Raw genomic sequence first — 20642 nt, 5'->3', positions numbered from 1 at the left:
AAATAAAATATTAAAACCATCGCGCATAAATGTATGATTATAATTATTAAGTATTTTAAAATTTCTGTCTATAATTTAGACGACTAGTGATTTCATCTACACATAGGATAAAGAATATGAGATACGATTTTCGTATTCGCTTTACGCTAGGTGTGGGGTTTGCTAGAATAAACATTATCATTTATTCTCCTTAATATATCGGCTGAATTACAATGTCTTACACTCTACGTTTTGCCTACTTCTCGCCCATTTCTATTGATCGATTCTTGTAGTACACTATAAAAAGATACCAGAATAAAAATACTACGGAAAAATTAAAGCTATAGAATATTGAAAGCAATGAAGGTAGGTTCATTTTCCAATGATTGTTATGCTAATCGGTTTGGAAGTTGAACCTAAGTTAATCCCTAAATGTAATAATATAAACGCGGCGACCCGGTGCTGTACATTAATTAGTAAAGAGGCGGAGTTTCGAAACAAAGCTTTGCGAGTCTCTGGTTTAACTAGCTAATTTTGAGGGTATTTAGAAATTCCGAACGGTTTACAATTCCATTGATGGAAAAACCATTTGTAAAATTAAGAATGTTTTGTGTAGTTAGTCTAACTGCTTATTATTCTACACAGCAGTGTAAATGATATATAAATGTTGGTAGTTTAAGCTCAAAAAATCCTATATTTGTAAATGCAAGTTTAATGCATTTGAACTAAAAGATAAATTAGGACGAGATTGGATCTTGTTTTGGAAAATAGTTCATTTTTATAACAAAGCCTACCTAACCTAACCTACATAAGGTTGATGTCACAGATCTTCAATATACAGCTACTAAAATTAATCCGGATAGCTTGTTAGAATAATATTTGCTGATATTTAATATAAAACTGATCCCAAACGTATACGACGTATTGAAAAATGTTTACACTGGAAAAGGGAAAATCGCAGTTAAGCATGAAACCATGAGTAATGAGTGTTTCTCATTCAGGAGGGAGAGGCAGTGATTTCGATGTAATGTATGCGTCAGTAATGAGGCGCTACACGACGCTAATTACGCGATAATTAGCCCCTCTCCCAAAACAACCCCATTGCCCCCTTACAGGAACGTGTATCCGATACATACACATAATAAAACTAATTACAACTGATGTTATGAACAATTCTATAGGACAGTGATAGTACATAAAAGTGTTTTTTACCGATTTTAACGATGGTGACGCTATCAGTTATAAGCGATGTTACTATCAATAATACTATTCAAAAAATCTTTGATTAATTAATCTCTGATCACCATTTTAAGCCAATTATAAAGCTGTATTAGTAATAAAATTTGTCTTAAATTATATATTGTTTAAGCTCGTGGATACGAAATAAATACGAAACTTGGTAATTAACTGTAGCTACCTTTGACCTACGTAACAAAACGAGGTATATAAGTCCTGAATATTCTTAAGGTACATACAATATATGATGTAACTTTTGTTACATTTATGTTTGCTGTGACAAAGCGTTGTCAAAGTATAAACGGAATGGGTATTTGTTAATAATTACTATTATTAATTAAAAAATCACTATTTGACCGCCGCGGAAATATTATTTTATTTAGGAGAATTGACTCATTAAATTAAATATGTCTGTTTAAGTTACATTTGATGAGAATTAGCCAAATAAAACAGTGCGAGGTTGCAAAACCTAGTAAAATAGGACGTGTTTTTGGTCTGAAATAGTGCGGTAATTTTTTGGTGCTCAAAACCTTTCACAAGTTCCGTGAGGATTTCAGTTTAAACGAGTTTTAATGGCTTACATGTTTTTAGCAGATTCCCACCGCTTAATACTTCGCCGGAGCCCGCGTTTGCGAAACAAAACTTTAAGCACTACTCAACCACTTCAGCATATTGTATGCCGAGAAATATACAGTCACAACGATATGGCTTTAAACATAAAAGGGTTTACAACATTTAAATAGTAACGCTCACAAAATGTAGAACCATTTTGAGGTTATATGCAAGTGTTACTTTATAATAAGGTTTGCTAAAAGGTCATCTTTTGTACTACCAAAATAAAAATACCTTCTCAAAAAAAAAATTCGTTGGGATGCTATATGTCAAATACTACTACATAACTTTGCTATATAAGATTTGTCGTCGATAACAGCCTTGGCACTCTGATAACCAGTGATTTCAACTCGCAACTCATTTACTAACAGGCGCCAGGGCATCCTTCGTCCCTAACTTCATTTTTAAAATCTCATGGCATTCTGTTAGGCAATTTCATTTTACGTCTTAGTAAGTGGAGGTAGTTTCTAGCAGAATAACCAAGTCAGTTGTTGTCTATAAATATCGAAAATTTTAACCCATTTTATTTGTAAAAAGCGTTAATTGTCTAAATTTTCATTATACAGAATATTTACTATTTTATTTGATAAAAACTTAATTGATTATTTTACGGAAAGAACTACACCACACGTATTAGAATTGCTTCCTAATTTAAATTCGAATAAAAACAATTCAATGTAGTCTGTAAATATACTTAAAGAAAAAATGCCTTGCCAATAATAAGTTACGATGAATATTCTGAAATTGATGTATAATAATTCTTTCGTGACAAATTATTTACCTTACAATCCATCTGGGGCCACTTAAAAGTATTAAGTTTCTTTATTTATATTACATAGTACATATTAGGTTACTTGTTTTGTTTATAATTTCTAATTAAGAGTTTATATCTACCTATTTGTGGGGGAACATGGCTGTATGTTAAAATATTAATAATTTTTAGCACAACAACAAGGGATACCGAACATTATCATCTCATCCTCTTATTTTAAGCATGTCCTATTTTAACAAAAATACTATCAGTGTCAGCTAAAATGGATTCTCTCAGGAAATAGTCTAAGGATAGATATTTAAATTTCTGCCCTTTTGTGTCTTTAATTATCCAGACCTTGTTATTGATACACAACTTCTTCACAACACAACCAGTAATTTTCAACTTTCGGCACTCTGTACAATTCTGTTCTTACATGTATAATTTTAGTATCACCTTCTTGTTATTATGCTAATATTTTACAAAAAATATGAAACGTAAGCGTGATAATTTTCTTTTTCTCGTTCCATGTCTGAAAGAGACAAACGCATCAAGCATGCATCGAAATTGGTTCAGAGAAAAAAATGATAATTTTATTGCTACAAATAATTAAAAGGTTTACCATGCTTCATCTTTTTTTTCAGACAGTAGGTTCATTTTAGTTCTTCCAGGCAAGGTTAATTATGGAGAAACATTTTTCCTGTAATGTTTTCCTCCACCAAGAGTCGAATGCAAGAACTTTAAACAATTTTAATTAGTATTAAAAAAGATCTTAAACAACTCACCGGAGGGTTCGAAATGCCAGAATTGCTTATCAGAATTAAAAGATGAAGATTAGGTCATATTGAGTAAATTTTGTGTAATATTAATAAAAGAAATAGCTAATTTATTATGTATTCATATTTAATTATTATTACTAAGTACCCTACATATATATAGGAAAATATTGTAAATACTCTATAATCGTGCTATTAAATAAATTAATAAGTTATTATGCAGATATAGCGGCTTATATTTTATAACTTCCCTTCTATCCCGTAAAGCTTATATTAAATAAATATAAGCCCCTTACGTACGCCTAATAAGAAGAGTAGTCTATAGACTATCATTGGCTTCCCAATTTTCTTTATCTATAGAATTTTCATGAAAGCGATGTTCTCGTTTAGCAAAGCTCGACCGGGCAGCTTCGTAATAAAAATGTTTTATTTTCATTTCATTCAAATTGAGTAAAAAGCTTCGCCGAGATTCGGACTGCTGAACTGTTGATCTCGATGTTCTTGCCATTTGAACTTACAACTGAAAAGAATCACTAGTGTATAGCGACTAATGTCTTACAAACAGAAAATAAAATATTTGTAAGTACTTTTAAAAAATGGTGAATATAATGGACGCACCAGTACATACCTATTTTGTCAAAACTTTAATAAAACAAGCTAAATGAATTTCTTAAATTACTAACTTTAAACGATGTTTCGAGATCTTTTTTGGTTAACGAAAGGGTACTGCTAAGGCATGATTTTTTTTAAATCCTCGTGTAGATCAAAAATAATATCAGTTGTTACGGTAATAATCTCGGTAAAACTAAATTTTATATTCTTGGCTTTGTTTTTCAATCCATAAAAGTATTAATATCAAAAATAATAATCAAAAATTTCTACTTGTTAAAAACATACTTGAAGTAAACTTCTTCTAATCTTTACGACTTCGAACTAGTTTTTAACAAAAATGAACCTTCTCACTTTTGTAAACCTTCCTAATTATAGTTTCGCAGTTACGCTTTTGTTCAATTACTCCAAACAATTGAACAACTGAGTCACAGAGGCCGTAAAAAACCAACCCTAGTGTGGATATTTAGAAACTTTTAGGCATTCATTTCGCAATCAAAGAGGTTTACATTAAATAGCAGCAATTTCAAAAAATACAAACTATATTCCGTTTAAAGCATTCCCTGAAATGCAGCGTGTATTCATGAAGTTGAAATTTTCGTGAAAATTCACAATTATGGAGCGAAATTGGAGCACAAACAAAACGACATAAATTTCACAAAATGCTGATAAAAATTATTCGAAACGACTGCGAACTGAATATTTTGTAGAGATTCAATGATTTACTGAGCAAATATTGTTTAAATGGCCTAGCTATAATTGTTTGTTACGCTTTCAAGATCCTCCTAAACCGGTTTTAGGCAACTTTGAAATTATTATTATATACTATCGATTCCCATTTGTAGTTAAGGGCTAAGCAATCACAGTTACAAAAAGTTATACATAACTTATATATAGAGATAATACCAGGTACCAAGCTAAAATAACAAACCAGTGGTGCTACAGCCCTTAGTATATGAATTTCAACGGTACCAAGTAACCTAGTTTAGGTTTAAATAATTTAAAAAATAGTAGAAAAATACGTAGGATCTACAAATACAGGAGATAGTGAGAACTTAATACATAGACGATGTACAATAACGATATTCGCAGTTGCGCGCTTGGGTAAAGCTTGGACAAGACAAGGTTCGCTTAATGGTCGTGACGTGGTGGGTAAAATTAGAGAACCTTCGAAAGGTGTGAAAAGCCAAGAACTTCAAATACAGAATAGACTTTCATCGTTTGTGCAGATACGGGTAGTGAATTTTATTGGGCTTATAAAGTATGCATGTGGCTGATCTCCAACGCGTTGGACCGAACAACTGGATCTATTCTGCAACAGTGTTGTCAAGATGCGGAGGACAAAATTGGAGATCTATAGTGATTTGAGCAGCGGTTCCGATACGAGGCAAGGATGTGGACCAGAAACCAACCTCGACCATGAAAAAAGTGCAAGATTAAGAAACATTTATTTTATAAAAAAATTACCGTTTCAACAGGTGTTATTGGTACTAGTTATAAAAAATGTCGTTTACAACTTTTTATGAGTAATCCTGACTTAAGATTAATTTATTTTTACTATAGGTGGCGTTTTACTTTACCGCCTCTCAGAAGCTTATCAAAATGTAGCCACGTTTTGATTGGTAATCAAAAAATATCCTGCTTTCAGAAATATCCTCGCTTATTAATCTGACCTACATATTTTACATAAATAAACTTGTGACATTTTCATGAGGAAAAGGTCACTGGTAAATTTAATATAATCACCATATTTAAGATACGATGTAAATAAAATGACGTTGAAGAGAAGTCGTTACCTTAGACGTTAAAATTTAACTATTCTGTTCTTGTTGTTACATCGTGAAATAGTAATAAAATTTTAATATGCGTTCATATTTTGAGCACAAATTATTCAAACAATGCGTAAGTATAAATTACTGTTACTGATTACGTATAATTGCTTTTCTATTTCAAACTAATTAAAAGTGTATTTTTATTACAAGAAATATCTCTTCAAATTTAGACAAAGATAAACAAAGTCTACTCTTACAACGTAGCTACGTTGAATTGAAGCCATATCGTATGAACTTAAATATGAGTAATGTTGAATGTTGTAAAGAAATTTTGCTTTACAATTAAGGAACTTTTATTCACTGATACTTCATCATTTACTCTCAAATCGATGCCTTTTGAATGTTCCGAACGTTAGCTTTGTGCAAAACAACTCTAACTAACACCTGAACTTCAGTTGATTTATGTATTAGACGAATGAACTTTAATGTATATGTTACAGTTAAAACCGGTTTTTAGATAGAACGCGTTATTCCTAGTTAGAACGCGTTTTTACTAAACGCCTTTGTTAAAACTAGAATTAACTAATGCTCACAATTGAATATCAGTTAAAACTAGTTATTACTAGACAAAACGCGTTTTTTCGAAGTTAGTCAGTTAAAACTGTTCCGTAGCCTTGCTACTTTATTCTGATTGGTCGCGAGACATCACCTGATTCGGCAAACGCGGGGGAATCCCTTCCCAAGCACCGTCGTCGGCGGGCTGTGCTTTCGTTCGCTCCATTCATTCATGCTTTGTTTTTATTCTGTAAAGCACGTATAGATTGATTCGAGCGCAAATAGTCATGGTAAACTTAAATGAAGGAACGCTGTGGAAAGAGGAGTTTTTAAATAGATTTTTAGCGATTCGTGAACATGAAAAAAAAGAGGACCACTTTTATATTATGCCAAAAGAAACCTATGACCGTTTAGTGGACGAAATTGAAGAAGCACTTAGCACAAGTTAGCTGTTCAGAAATCTCAAAAACAGTACAGGAGACTGAAGCGATTTAAGGTAATTAATATTTGTGGAATACGTAAATTAGTGACTAGACAGGAGCCCATGAAATACTACTTGTATGTAGATGAAATTTTTGATATAATTGAAGCAGCTCATGTGGCCATTGGTCATGGTGGTCGAGATAGACTTAAAAATGAAACTTCACGAAAATATGCAAACATAACTTTAGAAATGGTAAATATTTTTCTCTCTATGTGCGAAACCTGTCAGCGTAAAAAAAGTATGAAGAAAAAAGGACTCGTTTCAAAACCCATATTACAGTCTGAAATGAACAGCCGTTGTCAAGTCGATCTTATCGACATGCAAACACAGGAAGATCGAGGATTTAAGTTTATAATGGTGTATCAGGACCATTTGACAAAATTTGTTTTGTTGCGTGCACTGAAAAGTAAGAGAGCCGTAGAGGTGGCGTATCAGTTGACTGATATATTTTTAACATTTGGTGCTCCTTGCATCTTACACTCCGATAACGGGAGAGAATTTGTAAACTCTGTTATAAATGAGCTCGTTTCATTTTGGCTCGAGTGTAAATTAGTCCATGGAAAGCCAAGGCACAGCCAAAGCCAAGGATCTATTGAAAGGGCTAATCAAGACATAGAGAAAATGTTAGTTTCATGGATGCAAGATAACGATACTACAAATTGGTCAAATGGTATTCGGTTTGTACAGTTTATGAAAAATCGGGCGCTTCATTCTGGTATTAAACAATCACCATACAAAGCAATGTTTGGTATAGAACCGCGAGTAGGGCTTATGACTTCGACTTTGCCACGAGATGTTATTGAGGATATAAGAGATGAAGATGATCTAGAAAATGCGTTAAATAATAGTACAGATAATGCAGAAACTGAGCCTGTAGCTAGTTGCATTGGAGAGCATCAGATTATAACTGGAGCCAAACAAAAAGACGCAGAAAGTTCATCCAAAAGAAGTGGAGAGTCGCCAATCGAACTAGAAGCCAGTCAATATGATATTGAAGCTGGAGCTTCTACGGCTGTAGAGCCTCTAATAATACCACCAAATGACAAAGACCTCGAAGTTGTAACAAATGTGAATCAACACATAACGGCATCCAGAGAAACTGTACATCAAAACTTAAAAAAACAGGCCAAGATAATGACATTAGCTTCAGATGCAATACACGTTCCTGTAGAAATCGGTGATAATGTAATTATACAAATCCCAGATGTCGACAGAGCAAAAGCAAATCTACGTAATATAGTCGGAGTGGTTCTTCAAAAGGATGATCAGGGTTTTCACAAGATTGGAACGAAATATGGAATGCTCGACAAATTATATTGCAGGTATGTACCTACCTATGTGTTGCTTAATTGTTTTATCATATAATTATATTGCCTTTAGGTAAAAGCTAACTATTTAAATATTGCTTTTCAGGTCAGAATTCGACAAGTGCAAAGAAAAATTTTTGCATGAAGAAGACGTTCCGAATACAAATTTACCTTTGAGAACTGTTGCTAAGGAAGCATCCATAGGAACAGGCCAGGGATTTATGCGCTGCGTATGTAAGAAAGGATGTATGTCAAAAAGGTGTCTCTGCAAGAAAAATGGCTACCTTTGCTATTCAAAATGCCACGATAGTTTGTCTTGCAATAACAAGTAGATCGTCATCTTTTTTAATTTTAAGGTTGTTTGATTATTTTTTTATTGTATGTTTACCAATATCCCTTAAAAATATTATTATAATGTTCCTTTTTTAATATTTATGGTTGTATTCTGTTGATTTGTTTGATTATTTTATTTACTTTTAATTAATGTTGTCACCTTGGCAACTACTTTATGCTGATGTTCCCTAAAATGTTCCTTTAGTGTAAGTTTTTTTTACTAGGTACGGTACTATGTTTCTATACCCTAGATCTTTTTAATAAATATTTTTAAAACTTTATCTTGTTTTCAATATCAAAATTCTAATTAGTTTCTCTAGTGCTAGTTGAAACTAAAGCTTGGAGTGACAACTAGTTTTATCAGAAAATGAATTATATTAGTGGTAAATTCTAGTTTTCACTTGTTATTTCTAGTTTTGACAAAGGCATTTAGTAAAAACTATTTTTAACTAGGGAAAACGAGTTTTAACTAAAAACTAGTGTTAACTGTAACATATATACAACATAAATAATATTCCATCATAATTCTTTTTACAAGCACTTAGTACGTTTCCTCACATAACATGCTCCATTCTTTATTGTCATAAACATTGAACACTCGTGTAATATGACAGTAAAAATTTATTCGAGTCTAAACTCGCAATAATACGCGCTTTAATGTACATTTTATCGCTTTTTTTATTTCGAGAGATATGAAGCTTAAATATGACAATCCTATTTCCCTATCCTACATTCATTTCAGTGATGTTTTATTTGTAACTAGCCCTCAACTAGGTTCAGCACGAAACAGCTCTTCTTTTACAGAACATATCAAGATAAAACTCATTCTGTTGATAGAGTTATACCTGGAACGGAAAATAATTTACGAATGTTTAGTACCATATCTGATGTCAAAGATGAATATAAACATTATAATTATTATTTCAAAAATTTGTAATAGGGAAGATTTGTCGCAATTACTTTTCGTAAATATGCTTTTAATCTGTAAAGCGTTTGAATCCTCAATATATTTATACTTGTTCTTCTGGCAAAAGAAACTATCATGTGTAATCCGGTTCATTTCAGAAACAAAACGTTTTTTAATCTCGTGGATTTGTAAACCTATATAAAATGAATTTGTGACATTCTTGTAAAAGAAATTAATCTGAAAATATCAAATCCAAGACTTAAATTAATGACTAAATGGAAAAAAGGCACATGTGTCTTGTATAACAGTAGGCTTTATATTCCACATCTATTCTTGTGTCGGTGATTATGTTTTCTAGGTCACATGTCGATGTTTTCAATAAAGAAGGAAAATACACATTGTGTCATTCGAGTGCATTTTTCTAACTTTATGTCTATTGTTTGTTGAATTAATAATGTAGACACATACACGTATTATAAAGGTGACGTACAATTAAACAAAACGTGTTATTTTTCATGCATAGTCCCTGAAACTGTACTTATAGTGAATGATACCACATTATCATATTTCAATATTTAGTTTCGTTCATAATTTACTTATTCAAGCGGAAAACATAACGGACACATCAAATATGCAGGATATATAAAAATACATTACAATATAAAGAAGTAAACTACTTCATAAGTTATTTTTATTAAAGGCACTACTAAAATAAACAGAAATATAATAGTAGATGGAACATAAAATATACACACAGCAATTAAAGGATACATACATACATACACACAAAAAAAAATGTAATATGCATAGGGATTACAAAGAACTACGGGTATGAATAGGTTCTTAATTCTCACCCTCTCATATACGAGTATTAAGTTATCTAATATCTAGTGCAGCATATTAATACACTACAAATACTATACTAAATACTATACATAGATACACTACAAATACTATACAGTTACTCCTGAGTTGATTACAAATTTAAATACACATTTCACAGTCTAAAAATAAAAAATATGTGACGTGTATAGTTTCTATTTTTGCAAGTTCCGACTAATAGTTTGACAATCTATATTTCTGTATAATAATTATGTAATTTCAAATATGTTTCAGCATTTGATGCAGATGAAGTCACGTTCAGAAGTTAAAATAAACAGTACGAAAATAGCTTCTTTTATTTACTTGAAATTCTCTGAGCTTTCATGATATTATTTGGACATCGTTTAACGTAAATTACGTAATAAAATTGACTGCACACAACTTTCATCTTTACTTCAAACGTTGTAAAGACGGTTCTTCCTTGTAAATAGTTAATTTCCTGCCACTACACGCGCTCTCCGCCTGCTCTTTAGTTTTACAGCTCTTCTCCTTGAAGATATAAATAATTCATTCATTGGATTACGGGATATTGTTTTGTTTTGACAGGATTATTAAGATATTTTTTAAATAAAGCATTAAGCATTTATTATATTTACGTTTGTTTTTGTTTTTGTCATGTCATGTTGAGATAAGAAGTAAAATCCTTGATTTACAACTAGCTACCAACCGATAGTATTTAAAGATTCGATCACTATTAGCCCGGGGGAGGGCGATTACATTCCAACTCCTTAATTATTTACACAAATTGGATCCATTGTGTCCCATATGCGATCCATCAGGCTTTATTAATCATTACTTTGGACATAAACCTTACGTAGTAGGGTTCTATGTTTCATACATTGAAAAGGTATGGTATTAGATTAGTTTCACAGTTTTTCACTATTTTAGTTTAATTAGCTTTAAAACAGTCATTGTAAAATGAGGCGACAAAAAATTTAAAACGATATAATAGTATGTTTCAAAACATACAGGAGATTGTATTGTGGTTGTTTTATATACGAAATATATTTAAATATCATTATATTACTTGAAAAATGTATTTATATAAAACTGATATTGTGGAGCTTACGCTAAAGTATTTGGTTAGGCATAGGTTTTAAAACTGACTAGTTATTTAGAAAAGTCTTCATATCAAACTAATTTCTTCCCATCAAAAATGCCCATTTACAAATTTATGGAAAACAAACTTTAATTAACCACTATTTTTCTTTCTGCAAAGTTAAATTAACAAATTTTTAGTAGCTTTGTATATTTTTAGACTGCAAATAATTTCCTTTTAGATAGGTAAGTTTACCTTTTAAACTTCAATTTTCGAATTGATTCATTTTGTAAAAACTCCGATGTATTTTCAAAGTTGTTTCAACGCGAGCTCTCAATGAACTGCAAAAGGCAATCTTTTCAGTTTTTCCTCGTTCCGTTTCACTTGAAGTTTCCTCTGCATTTGTACCTTATATGTGGCTAGTAGTAATAAATGTTTTAAATTGCTCAGCGTAGTTTGAAACGTCGGACTCGTTATAGATTATTATCGCTCTGTTTTTCAGTATCATAAGTAAATATCTATAGTCTTTGACTTTTATATTATATAGTAGGTATATCTATGACGATTTCACATCTCCCAATACCACACAGCCCCCACGTATTGGCCTACCTAAGGTGATTACACTTAACGACACTAATCACATACTAATGTAATTTATTCATACAGAATTACAGACTTGTTCACTTAGAAGCGTCAACTAATTGGGAAAGACATAAGAGGATCACAATAACATTTGCTAGTTAGGTTTTTGTGTAAAACTCCAAAAACAATATTGTTGATTGAGAACATCTGCGTTGCATTACAACCTTAATGATGATTCTATTTCGTGAGTACTTCGGCGTACTGTAGGAATATTTTACAGCCGTTAATCTGGGCTTCACTAAACGGAGACTGTATAATTTCAACACGACGAGGTCGTGACTCGAATACAGTTTGATGAACGCCTGTTTGGATTATCTGGATTTTAGTTATATTACACAGGATCTGTTGTAATTTTGCTTTGTCTTCGGCACATTGCATATTAACTTTTTTTGGTCGTCTGGGGCTGCTTACGTGCCACGCAATGTAGAGCTGACATTAGTGTAAATAGATTTTACTAAAGAGATAAGTTGTACGAAATTATTAAAAAATTGATTGGCTTTGAAGTTGATTGATCCACAACAATAACCAAAATTCATTAATGAAAACTATATCGCCGTATAGTCAGGGTGAGAAGACAAAGTAAAACGTAAAGTAAACTTGAAAGTCTTATTGTTGTAATAACGTAGATTTATTCTGATGAAAATGTTTTTAAATTTGATTCGGCAGAGTGTTTTATACAAACAACCTTATATTTATTTATTACTATTCATTAAATTATTTAACAATATTTGATTGTTAATCGTCAGTATTGCATATCAAATCGCGTATTGTTTTGATTTAGCGTATACGAAACGTATGTATGTATGTCAATTACAGAGGTTGATTAATGTATGTCGCTCATCGTGGAACCGTCACATGCAAATTTATGCACCATCCTTTATATATTCATATGCTAATCCCGTATTAGCATACAGTTTTTGATGAAATCATATTTATTCAATTAATCCACTTGTTATTTCAATCAAATTACTTCACACATCAACGAGTTACCCGCAAATTAAATGGAATATGGAATTGTTAAAATGTTCACAGCTAAAGCTAATACAGAAATTTAATTTATGGGGTAATTTTAATAAAAATACGAATGTACTCAACCTAAACGCGTGTATAATATATTGATTTTAAAAAAGCTACTTAAGTCAACTTTAAGAGAGTGATAATTTGGTTTCTGTAACCACAAAACAGAATCTTAAGACTAGGTTTATTTTTTACATAAATAACGAAAAACAACCAAATAAATTTTATCCCGGTTAACGCATTTGTTACATTATTTTTTAAAGTATTTGTTGTATAAGGACTACATTTTGTAGTTATGATGTTCCTTAATAACATACTTTTCCTGTATTTTAAAACCAGCTAAGATATATATAATAATAATCTTTGCTATAATCCTTTGTGGGAGTTGGCCTTAGAATGGATCCTTTTCTGATGTTTTAAAAGTAGTTGAAGTTTTTGACGTGACAACGTCTTATAATTCGATGGAGACGGCTGCACGCACGAAAAAACATGACTCATGCGGCGTTACCTCGATCTGAGGCGTTACCTCGCTCTGAGGCGTTACCTCGCTCTGAGGCGTTCCATTTAAGGCTGGATGTGCAAGCGAGAGCGCGAAGCGACAGAGAGGCACAAGGCTCCGCGCTCTGCAGCGTTCGTCATCTGTCTCTCTCCTACTTGAGTGAGCGATTCGTGACGTTGTCACGTTCAACTATCGTTAGTAAACCGACTTTACAGACAACCGATTTTTTTCACTTTGGCTGTGTCACACAGTGTAAGATCAAGATATATAGACACACGTACGACCACAGCCGATACTAACAAAACGTTACTATCCATACATTTTGTTTGCACATAAAACGTAGTCCTGCAAAAAACAAAAAGAGAACTATACCTAAACAGCATCACCTACATAATGATTGTTTCAATACTCGTGTAGGTATAAGGTTTTACGTCACAGTAATATGATCACCATTTCGTGTTAATGTAACTAAGTATTCACGTTATTGCATGTAGATTTCTTATTATTTACTAAAGCAAGATTTAGTTGCGTAAATAGGTATTACAGTAGCTACGTTCGAGGTTTGCAGCGCCGCGAGCGACTGTCTGATTGGATCAGCTCATCGAAAACACATTTCCCCTACAGACATACTGTACGGAAAGTAAAAATAAACATTGCATTCTGTGGTAATATATTAATATCTTATCTCTATTGAAACTGTTTAAGATTCTGTATATTGTAACCATTTTATTGTTGTATTATGTATTTATACAATTTGTGTTCTTATAAGAAATGTTGCTAAGTTGATTTTACTTGTATTCTTAATATATTTTCTCAAAAAATCTTGGAAATGTACGAAATCTTCTTTTTCAATTGTATTATATACACACGCAAATGAAATAAATAAAAACAAAAAGCGACTATTATTCTTTTTTTTACGTAGTTCATGAACTTCATTGTTAAAATGTTGACATATAATTTAAATAACCTTCACCAGGTCGAGAACAACTATAGATATATATTTTATCCGTTATAGTTTTTATGTTTCGGAAAAGTGGATTGTTTGCAACGTATTACAAACAAACGCTAGTTCTGCTGACAACTGAATTACATTGCAAAAAATGCGATTGTCCTGAAGGAAATATATTATCGAGTTGGCGAGCTCTACGCCGCGTAGGTCAGTTCCGAGCTTTGGCACTAAGGCGAATTATACATGAACTATATTATACTAAGATTTTATAGAAACTAGAACCTGCATTAAACCACTGTAAGAAAACTTAATTTTTTAAATCTCTAACTGTTTTTTTTTAATCTTTAGTTTTTCTTTAATAAAAAAATTCGAACAACATATCATTTATCAAACACATCAGTAACACAGAGCACACTTATGAACAGCAGAAAAAAAAGTCTAAATTTAACTTTATTGTAATTTCTGAAATCAAGGGCGTAGAAGGGACGAGAAAAACTGGCAATACATTCTCCGTGACTCTTTTAAAGGCTTTTTTTTCAGCAAGTGCAACCATCATGCTCCTTGTTATATGTTAAAGCAAGTCAGTTCAATGTAGGCTTTGAATATGGCTTCGAGTAGTATGCCAATTACAAGCACTACTTGTATTTCAAAAGGGACTATGGGTCTTTCACGACTTCTCTCTTCTCTTTCTTCAACGGAGTTATTTAAATTTTTACAAGCAAGTAAAATTATTTCATTATTGCATTAAAATTAATCAATTTATATTTCATAATATTAGAGTTTTTTATAGCGTTCTTATTAGTATATACACCACCTTTGAGGAAGCAATCGATTTAAATAGATCTCAAGAATGTGAGGCTTCAGCGGATCGAGTAGGGCGGCGGCTGGCCTCTCGCCAGCACTCTCAGGATAATCAATGATCTAACGCGATTACGTCAGAGCGGAGCCAGGCGTACACCGTGCACCTTACAATGGATGGCCAATCTTGGAGCAGGATTTATGCCGGCTCCTGGGAGAAAGCTCTACCCCGTATTAGCTACTAAAGCCATTAAATTAAATAGTTACATTAGAGAAAAGACAAGGGATTTAGTCGCAACACACTAGGCTTGTACTTGCTTACTAAACTAAACAGAACCACGTGAACTAAACACGAATTGTTTATGCAACATGACGCTTAACATATTTAGGTAGAAAACTTGAGAAATGATAATACGAGATTGTTTTTATAGAACAGGGGAGAGACGGACAGGAGGCTCATCTGATGTTAAATTATATTCTCCACCGCCTATGGACACTCTCAATGCCAGTGGGCGCACGAGGGCATTGCCAGCCATTTCAGAATTTTCTTGAAAGACCAACATGTTGTGCGCGACAAAAGCTGCCTTATATAACAGGAGGCAAACAAGCAAGTTCCTCCTGACGTTAAGGGTCATAATCGCAAAAAAACTTGCAAAAAGTGTAATCTAAGTATGTGTACCTTATAGCATAGTAAATAAACCTACACAACTACAAAATAGTATAAAGTAGTTATGATAATGTCTACGTCAAGCTTTAAACGCGAATACATTATGTAATGCATTCATAATGACAAATAACAATTTCGATTTTGCTTTTTTAATAATTCTATGATCATTCCAGATCACTCCAATTTATTTTCATGAAAGTGAAGTCGTAGCTTTGTTCCGTCCAATAAGAGTAGATTGTCGACCGTGGAAATTATACAGAAGTAGGTCAAAGCTTAAATCGCTCATCGGTTTAATAAAGTATGTATTCGCAGGGCTCGGGCCACGCTAATGTATTTACGAGATTTTTATATTTGCCCGAGCCGCCCCCATTTATTACTCTCGGCTTCGAAAATATGCCCTTTACGACTTCGTAATCCCTCATTACCTTTTATGGCCGTTACTGTACTTAATGCTCTTTACAGTGGATATTATAACCCTAATATTTTTCCTGTCACCTTCTGGCTTGACAACGCAACTGAGGTGCTGGGCTCCTTAGTGATTTTTTTTAAATGAAGACACCTTACACGCGCATATATGTAAATCTGGTACTTTCTTTAAAATATTTTATTAAACAATTAATTGGTGTTCAAAAGTCATTCTATTATGTTCCATAGTTATCAATAGTCATATTATCGATTTACTAAAATCATTCTTAACAAACTACATCATTTATTTAATTAGAAAATAAAGGATTCGAAGATGTTCGACGATGTTCGAAAACTTGAACAGACTTAAATTTATGTTTTTGGTCAAAGGGTGAACTCTAAAAGAAACGTGTCACGGCTGCAACCGACAGTCGACAGCTACGCCGAATCAGAAACAACAGACGCGAAGCGAGTGTGTTGTGAGCTTAGCAAATATCTGCACTGCGGATGTGTATAGAACATACATTGATGGATTTAGCTCTGAAAATTCATCCAATTTTATTAATATCATGGCTTCGTAGAATCTTTTTTGACCTGGATATTTATCGAATTACTACTTATCTGCCTGCTACAACCTGTTTCGTAAATACGAAATAATAGTATTAAAAACTATTTTTAACTGTACTGTGTTCACTTAGTTAAGCTTGGAAAAGTGACATCAGGTTCTAAAAAAAATTAAAGATTTTTTAAGTGACAATTGACAGTTAACTAAACCAAAAATATAAGGTTGTTGATTTACGTAATGAAGTAAACGCCTCAAATACGGGCGGAAGTTGCAAAGTCAGAACCTGACCGTGATAACTTTGACTTTGCCGCGAGTTTAATTCCGCAATTTTAAATGTTGAAAGAAAAATGATTATGAATTAAAGGAAAACAAAGTTTTGAACAAAAGGCTGTGTATTGTGTGATAACAATGTTGTCGCCGACGGCAGACGCAAACACACTGATAAATCTTCGCAGAGATGTCCCCCTCCCCCCATCGCGCCGGATGTCTTCGGGAATCTCTGCCTTTATTGTTTGCCACATGAGTAATGTGATGAGCTTGAAATGAACAAGCAGAGAAAAACACAAAGCGCTCCGTATACGCTTTGCCTACATGTTTTGCTCAGTATTTATATCATTAGGACTAAATTCTAGCGCAATGTAAGAAAATATATCGCTATATATAAGCAATGATATTAAGCACTTCTTGCAACCTCTAGTATATATAAGTATTAAGGCACAATTATATATTAATCTATGTGTTCATAGAGACATAGATATATATATATATATATATATATATATATATATATATATATGTCTAGTCTTTGACGTCCCTTTTTCATAAAAACTAAGTTAGACTAATTGCATAGTATTGACTAAAGAAAGTAGGTCCTCTTCTGTCTCTTCTCATCACAGTGTAAACACAGTTTAACAAAAAGAGACCGAACAGTATTTCAATTAACAGAGTGCAATTCGACTGATTCAGTAATTATGAATAAGGTAAAAACTGCTTTTAGCAGCACCGCACATTCTTTGCCTTCATTTATTGAAATTTATTTTTCTCCGGTTTTGTGTTATTGTGATGTAAAGTGTTATTATTAGTTAAGGATACCGTGAATTTAATTTGGCGTAACATACTTTGATTCTTTATTAAATGTTTAGACGTATTATATTCAACATCAGCAATCATAAGGAACCCTAACGATCTTGACGCACTCACGCAACGGTCTTACATTGTAATAATCCCTCTTCGAAGTGAAATAAAAGGAATAAATTTATAGCCTAAGACCTCAGAAAGGACACGCCGTACGTTTAATCTCGGACCTCCCGACACATGCCTCCCTATTGCCCTCCCAAGGAGCGGAGACACTCGCGGGAATGTACCTACTATAGAGAACCACAAGTTTATAAGTTTTATAAATATACAAACAGGCTTCGCGAGTATACTATTGAATTTGAAATCGTGGCAAGAATAATATATTCTTAGTTATAAAATTAAGAGACTTACGTTTACGGATACGTTTCTACATCATATTAGGATAATTTAGCTAAATAGCATTCCCTTCTAGCATTAAGCTTTTTGTGTTTATTATCTAAGATTGAACTCGTCCTGAGTTATATAAGATTGAACTCGTCCTGAGTTAAATAAAAATAAATTAAACACATCAAAGCAGAGATAATAATTTGTCCCGTACCTACAAATGATGCCATACCTCTGTGAAATAGAATTTGGAGATTTTTTTTAATTTTAGAAGTTATACTTCTTTTGGCGCGTTAGGGAAAATTTTTGATAATGAATGCGCACACGCACAAAAAACCGACACCCTGAAGTTAGCTATAGTCATAATTTTTCAAATGTTTTAAATTATTTCCCAAACACGAGCAAAATAAAGAAAATATATTATTGTGTTTAGTTTGAAACCAAAATATAATAAATGAAAAAGTTCGTGCAACACATTGTAGTAACGATTGAGGTGCTCCATGTTATTGGCACATCACAGGGTTGGTCCGGGCGGCGAGGCGCAAAGAAAATTGCTATTCTATCGATAGACTCGCGGTTTTCCTAGTAAACCGAAAATGGAACTTAGGGCTGGCAAACATTTAGCCTAAACAATAACATTATTTTCTATTACTAATTAACTGTACCAACCACAAATATAGAACTTTTGTAGAACCCTAAAAGCTCTGCAAGCATATAACTAGGCAATCGAAAAAAAGTTATCTGCTTTGAGTTCGAAGAAGCTAGGTAATAAGTAAGTGATTCTTCTAAATTGATCGTTATACATTTCAAAAGTAAAACTTTTGTCTTTTTTTTAAAATTGTTTAAAAACCTTTTTCTGCGCTATTGCCCTTGGTATAAATTGTGTGCAAACAGCGTCGCTCGCAATCAGAAGTCTTCGTAGCAAAAGAATCCCCCAGAGAGAGGCACAAAGGCGAGAAACGACAACCCTAGCCCCGTTTGGAATAGCTTCCTTATGCACGGTACTTCACTAAGCGGTTTCCTATTCATGACCGTTCAAATATAACTCATAACAATCTGTTAAACCCCGAATACAATACTTGTATTACTTTCTATTCTTTTTGCTCGAGGCAGATGTTTCCATTGTTTCATTCAGGTTACTGACTAATAAGGGTTGGTTTCGATTTTGTATGTGCGGTTCAGTATACACGCTTTCGCTTTTGAGATTCCATGCGGGTGACCCAAAGTAAATGAACATTCAACTGACATGTTTTATCAAAGGATTTTTAATATAATTTCTAATCTTTTAAGCGATAGAAATTACGAGATTAATCTGGCTTGTTTTTGCAAACTGCTTAAGAATTTGAATGTATGGGCAGCACACGGCACACCACCCCCCGCAAGACTTTCATTATATAGTAGGCCAACTGTAAGTCCCGTCTGGTTTCCAATTCATTGTACCCCACCATCTCTAAGACAAATAATGCTGGTTAAATTAAATTATTGTAGGCATAGACGCCTTACAGTCTGTGATAAAGGTATCGTGTAAATTTATTCTGTATGCGTCCCAAAATATGACAGATCTCCGTATGCTGACGAGGCAATTTGGTGCGACTAAATGTCACCATAGCACATTTGACAATATTTAATTGGAGTTTATTTTTTGGTTCCACTCATACTCTATCTATACCTCCTTGCAAGCGTTTCAGATCGTCTGCAAAAAAGGCATCAATCATGGCTTTTACCCCTGGTTAATCGTTCACCATATTGCAAACTGCAATGGGCCTAGATTGCTGCCCTGACTCACGCCTGACTTAGTGTAGTATGGTTCTAACTAACACTCTTTGTACTTTACATACTACTCGGCGATCTTTCATTTACATAATTAACAAAAACAATTAATAGTTTATGTATGTACTCGAAGTATCCACGACGTCAAACGTCTTCATGTAATCAAAGTATGCAGCATCACACAATTAATTGCGTTCAGTAAGCTGCGTGTACTATACTACAAAATAGCCCCTGCGGCCCGCTGGCACTTGACAGTCTGACACTTGTCAGCAGGGGCTTTAGGCCTTTACAATGCTTTCGTGCAGTACTCCTTCAAATATTTTAGCGGGAGTCTGGGCCTGCGGATCGTTTCAGCTATCATTATAATATATAACATATATAATCCCCACTTCGAAACATCATATGTAACCTACTAAACCCTCGATACGCTCTTTGCAAAATTAAAGTTGATATATATTGCTAGTTCTGTACTTATATACTAGATGGCGTCGAGATGAATACGTTTGACTAGTTTCTTTTTTCACGCAACTAATTAGGTGGATTAAATAAACCACATTGCCGCGAAACACGATTAGCCAGCAGATCGAGCGACCCAAGTGAGTGGAAATGGTTAGGCCATACACTCCA

Source organism: Pieris napi, chromosome 16, assembly GCF_905475465.1.
Source record: "Pieris napi chromosome 16, ilPieNapi1.2, whole genome shotgun sequence".
Classification (NCBI taxonomy): Eukaryota; Metazoa; Arthropoda; class Insecta; order Lepidoptera; family Pieridae; genus Pieris; species Pieris napi.
Note: the sequence above shows the minus strand (reverse complement) of the source record.